The 14558-nt window shown below is 42.0% G+C and overlaps 1 protein-coding gene across 9 annotated transcripts in view; it reads left to right on the plus strand.

The window, feature by feature from the left end:
• The window catches only part of SGMS1 (sphingomyelin synthase 1), a 67930-nt gene that overhangs the window by 30122 nt on the left and 23250 nt on the right, over nucleotides 1-14558 (plus strand). For 5 of the 9 annotated variants that reach the window (XM_028729667.2, XM_028729670.2, XM_028729666.2 and 2 more), the window contains one exon: nucleotides 8097-8168. The exons of the other annotated variants lie outside the window; for them this stretch is intronic. The gene's annotated coding sequence lies outside the window, so the exon portion shown is untranslated. The remainder of the gene's footprint in view (nucleotides 1-8096; nucleotides 8169-14558) is intronic. 9 annotated transcript variants of the gene reach the window in all.

Genomic DNA, 14558 nt, shown 5'->3' on the forward strand with positions numbered 1-14558 from the left:
ACAACTGCAGACAATCCCTTTGTGGTTATAGTTGGAGCACATAAAAGCGTAATTTCAGAAGACCAAAAAACTGACAACATGTATAACAACTGAGCAAAATGGGAATTTTGGATCTTAATGAAAGCCCATTGCTCAAAGAGGTTTCATTAACAATGAGCACCCTGCTCTCTCCAGTGTTGTTGCCCACATGATGTAACAGATTATATAGCTGCTCTTTCATATACTAAGTCAAATTTAGATGTATTAACTTTAAAGGAGTCAAAGTGTGGATGTTTCAGTGTGACCCCCACCTCTTATTTTAATGTTCCTACCCTCTAGATCAGAGTAATCAATGTGATGCCTTTCTGGCCTCGGTGGCCTACAATTCCCATCATCCCTATGCATTGCTAGGACCACTGGCAGAGGAATGGGGGGGGGGCAGGGGGAGAGCATTGCCCCTGGCACCATGGGGGAGAGGGGTTCCATCATGGCCGCCCCCTGAACACACTGTGCACCCCCCGCCATGCCAGGCAGCGCGCCACGCCCCCGGGAAGCACACCACGTCCCCGCAGGTGATGTGCCACACCCTGGGATGTGCGCCAGCCACACCCCCGCATGCTCTCCGCCCCCGCTGCTGGAGCATGCAGCTTCACCACTGGCTGGGACTGGTGGGTGTTGGTTTCCAACAGCACCAGGAGAGCGCCATGCTTTTAACTTTGCTTATTAACATTTTGAATCAATCACTTTACACAAATAAAATGTCATTTGTTCCGCTAGGAGGTTTGTGTGTTTTTCCATGTGCTCCCCACGCAGACTTGCACTGTTCACAGATTGGATTTGGAAGGCCCAAGACTCCCATGTGTTCCCATCCCATGCTGTGAGGCAGAGCTATTCATGCAGTCCCCCCACCCTTTACTTAAATGCTGATTTTCTTACAACACGTTTTAATTAAGGGTTTGAGAAATAAGTAATTTGCGTTTCGCTTGGAGGAATATTCCTGTTCTGAATATTTTAACACATCTAAGAAAAATACTCGAGGCAATATTGGGAGGAAAAAAATGTAGGGTAAGAGAAGAGGAATTAGTTTTAGACCAGATGCAGCGGAAACCACCTTGCTTGGTTTCCCCCTGGTTTGTAATGGTGCATTTGGGATTGTATTGCAGTTTGTTTGCCACAGGGTTTCTTCAGTAGTTCATTCTATGATGACTGTGAAAGCATTGTAGGATGTTCATGCAAAAAAATAAATAAAAACGCTTTCTTGCCTAGCCTTATGAGAATAAATATAAGGATATTATTTTTTTGAGATCAGCTTTTAAAAATACTGTAATAAAACATCAAGTACAGCTTCCAAGATCAGGTGTCAGATAATAGTACAAGTAGAAGAGAATTACACATCTATGGACCCTACAAAATGTATAGCCGAAAATTAATACAAAAACCGAATAAAAAAATAACACCTCACCCACCGCAAATTCAGTTGGTGTACTTAATTCAGAAATGATGAATGTTGATCCTGCTAGCTCCAGCCAGAGGTTTAGAGCAGGTTGGAAAAAGAGTTTGTCACTGATATGGAATAATTTGTCCTAGTTATTCTTCTGTGTCTGTAGAATAAAGACAATGTATCCTTAGGTACATAATAAAAAAGATTATGATGAATAAGTGATGCATTCTGGTTCTGATAAATAGACAAGTCTCCTTGTTCAGTCAGGGATATAATACTTGCTGCGAAAGAAAAATATTGAGTGTTAACATAAATGTAACAATGGTTCTTTTTTTTAGTGTAGGAATATGCCAGTTGGGTGCAATGAATCAAATATTTGAAAAACTGTCACTTATTCATAGAGCCATATGAAATTATTTGAAGGGTTAGCCCTCCATGTACCTAGGTTTGTAAGACAGCCTATGTCAGAAAGGGTAACTGCAGTGTACATTAATTTCTGCTTGTACTAGACAGCACTCCACAATGGGTAGTGTCTCTTCTCATCCAGTAGGAGCCTACTTCTTCCCAAGATCTATTGGTTGATGAAGATTTCCATTCCCTCTTGAGTCCAGCCACCACTGGATCAGAGAGGAAGCGGGTAGCCGTAACACGACTTATGCTGGCTAGGAGGCTAGGATAGCAGCCTTAGCCTCACCAACCCTTTTCTGTTGCAGCCTGTCAGTGGAAACAGAAAGTTTGGCTAGCTAGACCTGCCAGTAAAGAGCATGAATTTTGCCACCACCGTAGCTGGCTTCCAATGGGAAACCCTCTGTTGGTGGTGGGTTAGTGCTGGCAGGCCAGCGCTAATGGGATGGTCTGGAAGGATGAAACACCGAAAGGGTTTTCCCACTTTTTTGGTGGCATGATGAGAGTGAGGGCACTCTTCCTGGGCGATTGGTTGTAGATGGGCTTGCTTCTAGGTGAGAGGTTGTGGCAGCTGAGGCATGGGGTGGGAGGGATATGGGTTAACTTGGTTTCTGGGAGAAAGTTATGCAGGGGAGCTGTATCTGTAGTGAGAGCATGAATGCAGCTTACAAACTCATATCCAGTGTGGCTGGAAGGTATTTTGTGATGTTGCTGCCGTACATTGTTTTAATTTACTGTATGTGTTGTATTTTTACTGCATATTTATTCTGTATTAATATATTCACTGTTTTGGGGGTCGTTGGGTCAAAAAGCAGCATAGAAATAAACCATAACATAACCAATTTTAGCAACTATTAATCAGGCCTTGCTACCTGAAGGATTGGAGCTTTCCCTCCATGTTTTTGAATTTTTCTTTTGCCATACTTACTGAGGAATTGATCATTCTCTAAGAGAAAGGGAGGTTTGCCTCCCACACCCCTGCCTGTGCAGTTTCTATTAAGATAGGTTCTTGACCCCACCCTCTCATACCACTCTCCTATTTTAAATGGTGCATTGTGCCTTTTGGGGACTCTTTGCCAATTTCACCATTGTAGAATTCCACTAGTGAGTTAAACAGTGGTGAAGTGGGTGTGATGGTAATTGTTCATACTCAGCGTACAGTTTTACCTCGGAAGTCGAACGGAATCCATTCCGGAAGTCCGTCCGACTTCCAAAACGCTCAGAAACCAAGGCACGGCTTCCGATTGGCTACAGGAAACTCCTGCGGCCAATTGGAAGTCGTGGAGGCTCTGTCGGATGTTCGGGTTCCAAAGAACGTTAGCAAACTGGAACACTCACTTCCGGGTTTGCGGCGTTTGGGAGCCAAAACGTTCAACTTGCAAGGCGTTCAGGATCCAAGGTACAACTGTATTATTGCTTGCTGCTATTCTCTTGATAGTATCGCATATAATTTCCCAGTGAACATTGCAGTCTCGTTCAGAGTAACATCCAGTTTTTGACTTGTTATATATAGTTCATAAAGTGCCCTTTCAGTTTCTGTTGAAATCCTGGCAGTTCAAGAGTTGCAAAGAGGACATGAGAACAGTAAGTTGCAAAGACAGTGTAATCACAAAGTAAATAAAAACTCCATTGCATGCTGTTTCGAACCTAATAAATGGGCCAATGTAATGAAACCTGCTTCTGGACATGTGCTGTATTAAAAGTGTAGCAATATTGACAGAGGGTAGAATTTATTCTGTTGAAAGCAGAGTAATTTTAACTGGACAGGGTATAGTATTTGTGATGTTGATGCATTTTCACTATGAGTTTTCCACTGAACTAGTAATAGTGTTGCAACTTGGTTACTTAAGCCTTTGAAAAAATAATTGGATTTCTCCTGTCAAACCACATCATGTAAACTAGCCTATGCTATCTATCTCATTCCTAGTAAGCACAGACTTACTGGATTATTGAACTGCTTGGAATAGCAAGTCATTCCAGGAAGGTCATGCTAAACAAAATGAGCTCTTCTTTCCACAACAAAAGAGCCCAAGCTCTTGTTGCTATTGGCAAGTTGATAAGTACTACTAGTTTATTAACAAATTTATCTTGCACATCAGTACTTCAGCGCAATGCCTCAGATTATAGGACTTCCAGTGACACCTATGATAAACAGTTCTGAGTACATCAGGTTCTTTCTCTTTCACAGCTGGCAGGGAGAAAGTCCAGCATGTGCTCTGGATTGTGGCCAGTGTTTAGAAATTTGGACTCTTTCATAAGCTCACATCTCTCATCTTTCTCTTGGTGAAGATGGAACTGGTTATTGACTTTTATGATTTGGTGCTAGCAACAGTAGTGAAATTACGGAAATTGACTTTGGTTCTGATACAGTGGAAGTTAATCACAATGAAGTTCTGTTGAAACCCATCAGCCAAGTTAATTGCAGATCAAAGGCCTCTAATCTATCTCGAATAATTCAAAGTGCTTGCAGTAAGCAATGAAGTTCTAAATGGCTTGGGACCTGGGTTTCTAAATGGCTTGGGACCTTGGGCCTTCAAGCTCATGAACCTCATGTTTGGCCTTGGGCATACTGAGCCTGAGCAATACCCAATCCTGATCCTTATTAGTAATTTTTATTTATAATAACACTCTGGATTACACTTGCTTAGTACATACCATGTTCTAACTCAGTTTTGTATGTTTTTTGGGGGTATTCTGCTCAACATAGTGAAAAAGAGGGCAAACTTTGTTGTAAAGCTTGTAAGATCTGCGGCTCACACCAATTGTTTTGATCCTATGCTGTTAACATTTATTTACATTTGATTCATATTGTTTGGAGTACTCCTGGAGCTGAAAAATGTGCTGAGAACCCAAAGAACTAGCAGTGTGTTCTGCAATACGACAAAGTTGGCAAAACACCGCCCCGTAACACGTGATATATATATATGTTTGCTTTCTTTAACTGCCACTATCCATAGTGTGACCATCTCTTCACCCTTGTTGAAAACATTTTTCAGTTCCAGGAGTACTCAAATCAATAAAGCTCCCAATTCCTGGTGTAGCTACAGGTCTACCAATTGCTAATAGGAGAGAAACAGCCTTCAGTTTGTCATCCCTTCTGGAAGAAGTAGATATTTTGAATTTTATTAATTTGATACTCGTCTGTGTAATTCCTTTTCACAGTTTTGCTAAGCTGTCTGTGAGCATGCTGTTGGAAGGGCAAGATGTGTTTTTAATAAATAAATAATGTGGCTAAGCCTGCAGTTAAGTTGTTGGTTAACAGACAGATTTGATGGCACCTGGACTACCAAGTTTCAAGGAAATCACTGGAGATTTCTGGCAAAGTTCTCCCAGGTCAAGAACTTTGAGAATAACTTTGATAGCTCCTAAAAAAGCTTACCTGAAGGTGGAGGTGAGCCTTACAAGTTCTCTGATTCATTTCAGTCTCAGATTAAATTCCCTGCCCACCTTTCTCTCTCCCCCTCCCCACCCTGGTGATATATAGGGAAGGAAGATCTATCCCCTTCCTCCATTTCCAGCACACTGGCACAAATGCCCTTGATATTTATGGACTATGACACCCAAAGTACCTTTCTCCTTAGTATACAGTATAGCAAAACAAAAGTGATGAAGAGGTGCTCCTGTTTCTACACGCTAGTAACCAGTTGGAAGGTGGGGTGTTTGGAGGGGCCAGCAGGAAAGTTGTTTTAGAAGATGCAAGATCTGTTGTGCATGGAGGAACACATTTTCTAAGCCTTGAGTTGTCTTGGAAAATGATCGCAACTCTTTCTGGAGGTTTTTTCATGTGTTTTTTAAGAACTTGGATAATTGCCAAGGACAGCAGAGGCAAACACATCTATCTCTTGGGATTTATTGTACTTGATTAACATGCATCTTAACAAACCTTTCTCAAAATGAGCATATTTAATAGCTTGTGTGGAGACCTGCTCAGTGTTTTTGATGCAACTTTAGAAGGTGTATTTGTAAAAGCACACTGCTTCATCATAAGGTTTTGGGTAAGGTAATAAAGGTGGCATTTGTCTGCCACTATGGCAACGGATACTGACATGGTAATGACTGACTTGAAAGTATTATGTTATGATTAATTTCGGGGAAGAACTGAAACTGTTGCTGTTGAATATTGCAAATTATTCATGGCTGTACAATGCAACTGTTTTTGTTTTGGAGCTGTTGCCACAGCAAAGCATTCGGGGAAACACCCTTTTGGCTTAAGGCTGAGGCAGGCTGCATGTAGGAAAGTGACTGCAATACAGCCCCGTATGCATTTTTTTTTTGTCGGACCCTTCTGAGAACACCATCTGCTGTGTGTTTATTTAAAGTTTCTAGTTCTTACTGTTAAAGATGGCAGAAATGCTGAAAAGATTGAAGAGGTGTTTTGGGGTTTTTTTTAAAGAGAGACCCAACTGTGGTTACTGTGCATGTAATCAGTCAAACACTTTCCAGAGTTTTTACAATTCTAGATCAGACTATTGTAAAGTACGCACATCCATCCCCCACCCACTAAAACTTGGCATTTGTCCTTTGTTAAACAATTTATAAAATAATATGCAAGTTAGCTGCAGTCCTGCAGGTTTTACACACACACACACACACACACACACACACACACACACACTATTTAATGTTTGGGCTGAGTGCTCCCATACCTCACCCCTTCTAGTTCGTATTAAGCCGCCGTTCCCTATTGCATCCAAACCAGGGAATCCTGGCTTAATGTCTATATGTCTGTCTTGGCTTATTTTCCTGGTTTGTTAACAGCATGAGGATGGGGAGTATAACGTACATGGTATACCCTCTGCAGTTATTGGTAGCCTATCATGCAAGAAGATCACTGATCTGATCTTGTTCCAAACCACTGAAGACAGCTGAATTTGAAAGGCCCCACATTCTCTTAGGTGACTTGCAGAAATCCTTATTCTGTATCTTTAGAAACCAATAAAAGTAACAACCCGATTCATAGTGTGCAATTGTTGAGAAATGTGCTGCTGAGAATAGGCATCTCAAATAAAATCAGAATGGGTGACTATTTTTTATTATATATAGCCAGCTGATTCAAGGATCTTTATCCCAGATAGGTGGGATAAAGCAGAGAGAACAGTGACTTGCCCTAGACATCCCATAAATATTGCAGCTGAGTAAAGTTCTTTAACCTGGGTTTTCCCACACCGAAATCTAGCACTCTGACCACCACTCCACACTTTTGTGGCAATGTGTGCGCCTGTTCCTTCTGTTTTTAGTTTGAAACAGCATCTGTTTCTGTTCCTGGAAGCTGGTCAAATTCTTCTAGCATAGCTACATTCTTCTCAAAATGTATAAGGTTGGTCTTGTTGCATTCTGGGGCCCTGTATCTCAGTGGATCAAAGAATGTACAGTACTTGTTTGGCTTGCAAACAGGGACAGGACAATCAAGCAAGGAATTTTCACCTCAGACCTTGTGCTGGCCGCCTACAAGTGCTTTGTCTGGCTCTTGCTAGATATATGCGTGTGCAGATATATGTTAATGAGATGTTGTAGTTTCAGTAAAGTACAGTGGTACCTCAGGTTAAGAACTTAATTCGTTCTGGAGGTCCGTTCTTAACCTGAAATTGTTCTTAACCTGAGGTACCACTTTAGTTAATGGGCCTCCTGCTGCCGCCGCGCGATTTCTGTTCTCATCCTGAAGCAAAGTTCTTAACCCGAGGTACTATTTCTGGGTTAGTGGCGTCTGTAACCTGAAGCGTCTGTAACCCGAGGTACCACTGTATTTTGTTTTCTGATGAGTTAGGTAAATGAATTTTCCTTAACTGCACTGCAATTACAGTTGTATTTTACCTATGTTAAGTAGCTGGAATTGTTTGTGAACATTGACTTTCAAGTGTCTCTATGTGATGAAGCTTGATCTTCATTCACTCGCTGAAAAGTGATTGAGGTGGTTGAAATTTGGCACAGATACTGTTTTAACTCCCCTTTGCCTCCTATCATCACAGCAACTGGCACAGAGGCACAGGAATGCTGCCATGTGAGTTCCAAATAAGTATTGGATTGCGAAAGAGGACATTTGTAGTGCTGCCCAGGAATAAAAATGAGACCAAAAAATATACATTGGACTTTTGTCCAATCCTCAAGATTGTGTGCGGGTGGGGTATATAAGGAGAATTCCAGCAGCAACCAAACACATGTTTGCAAAATTAAATTTGTATTTCCTGGTATTATAGAATGTATGTAAGAAAAATATATATGAAACAATGTCATTGAGTGAGAAATTAGTGAAAAAGTTCTTCTTGCTTGGTAGGAGACAAATGAAAGGCAAGACAGCAACAAATTGAAAGGATGCGTGACACTATGACTTCAAGGAGCAAGATAGGTAAGGCAGTTCCATTTCTTTATTTTTTAAAAGTACATGTGTAAAGAATCACACCAGAGATAAAAAGACTGGTACTGTTTAATTCGTGCAGGCATGTCTTCTTAGCCCAGTTTCAAGTCACCAACTATCTGCACAGTTGAGTAGATTGTTTCAGAGGCCATGTTTCTGAATTAAGAATTAAGAAGAGGTTTTCCCCCACCATGTGTGACATCTGATTAAATATTTGTTTCAAATACTTGTTTGTACTGTTCATGATAAAATAAAAAGCTTTAATTGCATGGAAGAAAACTTTGATGTCGTATACTTAAGATGTTAAATTTGTTCCTGCTAGGGTGTTAAAGTAGTCAGTTTAAGAAATAGTATAGATAGATGTATTAGTACTATGCAAGAGTTGTCTAAAAGCACCTTGCAAAGTTCAAATCTTAATCTGGCTATTTCACACATTTTATAGTCATTTGGTTTTTTTTAGTGTGCATTTAGAATATACAGTCATACCTTGGAAGTCCGTTCGACTTCCAAAATGTTCAAAAACCAAAGCACAGCTTCTGATCAGAAACCGTACAAGCCCTGTTGGGCGTTTGAGGTCCAAAAATAGTTTGGAAACTGGAACAGTCACTTCTGGGTTTGCGACGTTTGGTAGCCAAAACGTTTGACTCACAAGGTGTTTGAAAACCAAGGTACGACTGTATTCCCCCCCCCCCCTTTCAAAGTTCATACTACCTGGTTTGTTTTTACAAATACTTTGAAAGCGAAATTGCAGTGTAGTTTGGTTCAAGTGTAAGTGATCCTTTCATTTGCAATATCTGGGGAAACTTTGAAGCCAAGTTTTTTTTTAAAAAAAAGCATGTGAAATGCGTTTTGTTGTAAAGTCTAGAGGGAAGGGATCTCTGGATTTTGGCAAAACCAGAAAGCTTACATTCCTGAGAAATGCTAATATTTTTTTTTTAAACCAACAACTTGCAGTTATCACTGTACTGCATCAGTCATCCCTGAAGGTAAAATCTCTTGCATTCTTTCACCTCTCCCATATACTTTTGCAAGCACCATCAAATCTCTCCCACATACAGACATCTGTGTTTGTGTCTGTTTCTGTGTGCAAACACAGGCTATAGTACTAAAACTCATTCAGTGAGCACATGAAGTAACATCAGCTTGACTAACAATGTGGGATATAAGTTTCAATTCATAACGGTCCTGAAATTTGCATTATGAAGGGAGGTATATAAATGTACCAAATGAATATTTTGTGTATTGATTTGAATAGGTTCCCAAATATGTATTCCAGTGGCTGACAATCTTTGTTTGTAAAGGTTCTTGCCTGCTTCATATAGCAGGGATGTCCAGCTTCCAAGAGACTGCGATCTAATCCCACTATTAAAAAAGTGGCAATGATCTACCCATTGGTTGAGCTTTTTTAGGGGAGCCTTTATCAAAGTTGTTGAGCTTTTTGGGGAGAGGAACACCCACATTTGTTGAGCTTCTATGAGGAAGGCTTCAGCAAAGTTGAGGTTTTTTCTCCCCGCCCCCCGCTGATACTCCTGCAAGTCCTGAAACAAGTTTGGCACTTTACAGTTTACTTCCATAGATTATTTATTGACTGTGTGGATGTGGCTAATCTTCTACTATTCCCTCTTATTTTCTTTTTCATGGAAAGAAAATAAGAGGGAATAGTATATTTAAAGCAAGGTTGCTGTTGAGCTATAATGCTACTGTCTCAGCCAGCATGGCAAATCAGGAATGTTGTAGTTAAGCACTATGTTAGCTACTCCTCAGCTAGCCCATGAACTGTAAGTAATCACTCTGAGATCTATATCTGATACGAGATTGCAGAATGTACTTCATGCTTTTGAGGTTCAGAGTGCAAAGAAGCTTATACCATATGTAGAATTTGCTAATCTTTCTGCCTTCATCAATCAATCTCTTTGTTATGGTCAATGACCAGCATTATTCTTAGAACATCAACTCTAGGGGAGAATATAAATCTTTTTAGCGTGGCTAATCTTTTGACCTTTGTCCTGTCCACAGTCCACCTAACACACGTTCTGCGTTGGTGATGTAGATGGCAATTCTTATGGAAAGGCAGTGGCACTGAGGCAGGAGAAAGAGGCAATGCCTGACCTTTCTGTTTAATCCTGTGCAGACTTGAACTGCATTTTGCGTGGGAAATGTTAAAACTCAGCAAGCACACTTGCCTTGTTTCTCCTTCCTATTTTGATTCGAGAATTAATTTTACACTTCCGTTTAATTTTTGTGACTTTGCATTTTAAGAGTTCTTTCCTCCAGTGGGCACCGCTAGCAGAGGCACTCAATAGCGGTGACAGTTTCACCAGTGATATATTGCTTACTTAAAGGTAAAGGTACCCCTGCCCGTACGGGCCAGTCTTGACAGACTCTGGGGTTGTGCGCCCATCTCACTCAAGAGGCCGGGGGCCAGCGCTGTCCGGAGACACTTCCGGGTCACGTGGCCAGCGTGACATCGCTGCTCTGGCGAGCCAGAGCCGCACACGGAACGCCGTTTACCTTCCCGCTGGTAAGCGGTCCCTATTTATCTACTTGCACCCGGGAGTGCTTTTGAACTGCTAGGTTGGCAGGCGCTGAGACCGAGCAACGGGAGCGCACCCCGCCGCGGGGATTCGAACCGCCGACTTTTCGATCGGCAAGCCCTAGGTGCTGAGGCTTTTACCCACAGTGCCACCCGCGTCCCATTGCTTACTTACATTACCCCATTTAAGTCAATGGGGCTTACTTTTCTATAGACATGCATTGAATTGTAGTTCTGGTTTATTCCTTCCCCCATGTTACCATACTAAATGATTTTCTATGAATATTATTTATTTGTTGCCTGGCTGAAGTTGCTTTGATATTCTCTCTGACCACACATGGAACAATTTCTACCTTTGTGTGTGTGTGTGTGTTTACTTGCAGTTTTTTCATTCTTATTCAGGAACGTGTGCTGGCACTTTGATGATTTACGGTACACCATGTATTGTTTTTACTTCTTGACTCTTTCTCTTTCTTACCTCTTCTGCTGACTCCCTTAAGTGCTAATATTTTTAGCAGTAGTTGTTGCACCATTGGTATGCTACCAATCGTGGTAACTTCTGTTGAGAATGTTTACTTGAGCAGAACCACCTGCTTCAGGTGGTCAAAGCGCGAGAGGCAGAACTCCACCCACCTCGCCACTTCCACTGCTGCTGGAACGCCCCTTCTTGCTGGCAAGAGGAAGGCATTCCAGCATGCAGCATTGTTGCTAGTCTTCCCTCACCCAAGGTGGAGAAGCTGAGAGGCAACACTTTGAGGAACACCCCAGTGCTTGCTGAGCTCAGTGAGAGCTGGGACATTTCAATGTTGGTGGGAAAGCAGGAGGGGGCAGGAGGCGGTAATTCCTGTTTCGCCTCAAGTGGTGAAATGGGATGGGTCATGCCTGAGAACCACAGTAGTTATTTGGGGACAGCTGTTATATCTGGAGTGTTGCATTGGAGAAGTGTTTCTAAGACCAAAGGAAAGTGTGTATCAGTAGTGGCAAAGGAACATTGAATGGCAGTCAGACTTTGTTACAGGTGTTAACTAGTAGCAGGTAGCAACTGCAACTACAGTAGTAGTATTACAATATGAAGTGGTCTATAAGTGCTTATACTGTCAAAAAGATCAGAATGCCACAGTACAATCCATTGACCTCTGATGTGTCTCTGTTAAGGGAACTTGGGTTTAAAAGATCAGTTTTAGAAACCTCCTTTTCCCTGTAATCGTTTGATATTTTGACAGAGTAATTTGGTAAAAATAGGATTGCCTTTTCTCAGTTTCCCCCCTTAAAATCCACTCTCTGTGATTTTGCACCCTTCTTAAAAGAATTAGCTTTGTTTGTAAAACCAATCGAAATAAAGGCTTTCTTTACAGTAACTGACTGTTGTGTTTTCAATTTGCAACTTTAGCATCTGCAAACACTTACATAGGTAGGAATTGGAATGAATTTTGGATTGCCGCATTAATATACTTAAGATACTCAAACCTGGAGTTTTGTAACTCAGCTTTAATTATCTAGGTTGCAGATACTTTTCAGGAGCAAAAAAGAAATTAAAAGCAATATATTTTAATCCTAAAACTGCCCCACCATTTTTAAGCACTGGAAAACTGAGCTTGCTGAATACCACCACACCCAACATACCATGTAATCTACATTCTCTTGGCACACCCTTCCTCATTCTCTGATCTGTGAAAGCTGCAGTGAAATAAATCTAGCATTTGTGAATGGCGATAGGCTTAAAGTTCTCTCTAACGGTACATAGTTCCTCCCACATAAGTTACAGGCCTCCTCCAGATGAACCGAATTCCCCAGTAAGGTCTTCTCCTCCTCCTCTTTTTCTTAAAAGCTACGGATGTCGCGCATTGTACACATTGTATGGAGAAATGCAGCTGGAGGGGGGAAAACGTGAGTGTTTTATTTAAGAGCTTTATCTAGGCATGTATGATTTGGTCTGTTGTGACGTTGCTGCTTTCTGTGTGACTTTTAATGAAGTTCCGACTCTTTTCTTTTTCCTTATGATTTCATGTAATCATAGCCTCCCCTTACTCTCTGATCACACAGCATGGGGGAGTTCTCAAATGTGAGCACTCTGAAGCCAGTCTGCCAAAGTGCCTCTTGCACTTGCACATGGCAAAGGCAGCGGTTAAAGAAAACAAGGAACAAAATTTTCTCACTTGAATAATGATTGCGGTGTTGTATTTCACTGTGTGGACGTGCCGATTGGTTGCTTAGAAATTGTGATAAATAGAAAAGCAAATTAAAACCTACTTAAGACTTAACAATATTGTTCTACACCAGGGTCAGCAACCTTTTTCAGCCGTGGGCTGATGCACTGTCCCTCAGACCATGTGGTGGGCTGGACTATATTTTAAAGAGAGAAAAAATGAACAAATTCCTATGACCCACAAATAACCTAGAGATGCCTTTTAAATAAAAGCACAAATTCTACTCATGTAAAAATACCAGGCAGGCCCCACAAATAACCCAGAGATGCATTTTAAATAAAAGGACATATTCTACTACAGGGGGCGGGCTGGTGTGGAGGACTCCCTGGTCCGGAATAGGGTAACTGTGCCCCTGAAGGACCAGGTGCGCAGCCTGGGAGTCATTTTGGACTCATAGCTGTCCATGGAGGCGCAGGTCAATTCTGTATCCAGGGCAGCTATCTACCAACTCCACCTGGTACGCAGGCTGAGACCCTACCTGCCAGCGGACTGTCTCACCAGAGTGGTGCATGCTCTAGTTATCTCCCGCCTGGACTACTGCAATGCGCTCTACGTGGGGCTACCTTTGAAGGTGACTCGGAAACTACAACTAATCCAGAATGCGGCAGCTAGACTGGTGACTGGGGGCGGCCGCCGAGACCACATAACACCGGTCTTGAAAGACCTACATTGGCTCCCAGTACGTTTCCGAGCACAATTCAAAGTGCTGGTGTTGACCTTTAAAGCCCTAAACGGCCTCAGCCCAGTATACCTGAAGGAGCGTCTCCACCCCCATCGTTCTGCCCGGACGCAGAGGTCCAGCGGCGAGGGCCTTCTGGTGGTTCCCTCATTGCGAGAACCAAAGCTACAGGGAACCAGGCAGAGGGCCTTCTCGGTAGTGGCGCCCGCCCTGTGGAACTCCCTCCCATCAGATGTCAAAGCGATAAATAACTACCTGACATTCAGAAGACATCTTAAGGCAGCCCTGTTCAGGGAAGTTTTTAATCTGTGATATTTTATTGTATCTTTGGTTTTTATGGAAGCCGCCCAGAGTGGCTGGGGAAACCCAGCCAGATGGGCGGGGTACAAATAAATTATTATTATTATTATTATTATTATTATTATTATGTAAAAACACACTCATTCCCGGACCGTCTGCGGGCTGGGTTGAGACGGTGATTGGGCCGCATCTGGCCCCTGGGCCTTAGGTTGCCTACCTCTGTTCTCTACCATTGTATGTTTTAGAATATAGAAGTTGCCATCACTGTTTCTCTTTAGGGTGCACTTTCTGTATCATTACAATAGTGGACAATTTCAAAAGCGAACAGGTTTCAGGGTCCATTGTACTGGCTGTTTAATGGGCACTTTTGTCGGCGTGTTTCTTTCATCCTGGTTTCCTTAACAAAGCTGTCTTCATTATCTGGGTCAGCTGTAATCTCTGTATAAAGGATTCCAGCCAAGGGTGCCCTAATACTTTAGTAGTTAACTTGTTTAGGACTGTGCTGTGTCTTTAATAGTCACTTGGTGACTCACGGCATAATAGGATTATGCCATGGCACAATTGTATTTTTAGCATTTTCAAATGCAGTGTAGGTGTTGGGATGCGAGGAATGGCCAACACCTTAGCAATGGTTCACAGTCTGTGAACTTCAAACTAGTGTA

Source organism: Podarcis muralis, chromosome 6, assembly GCF_964188315.1.
Source record: "Podarcis muralis chromosome 6, rPodMur119.hap1.1, whole genome shotgun sequence".
Lineage (NCBI taxonomy): Eukaryota > Metazoa > Chordata > Lepidosauria > Squamata > Lacertidae > Podarcis > Podarcis muralis.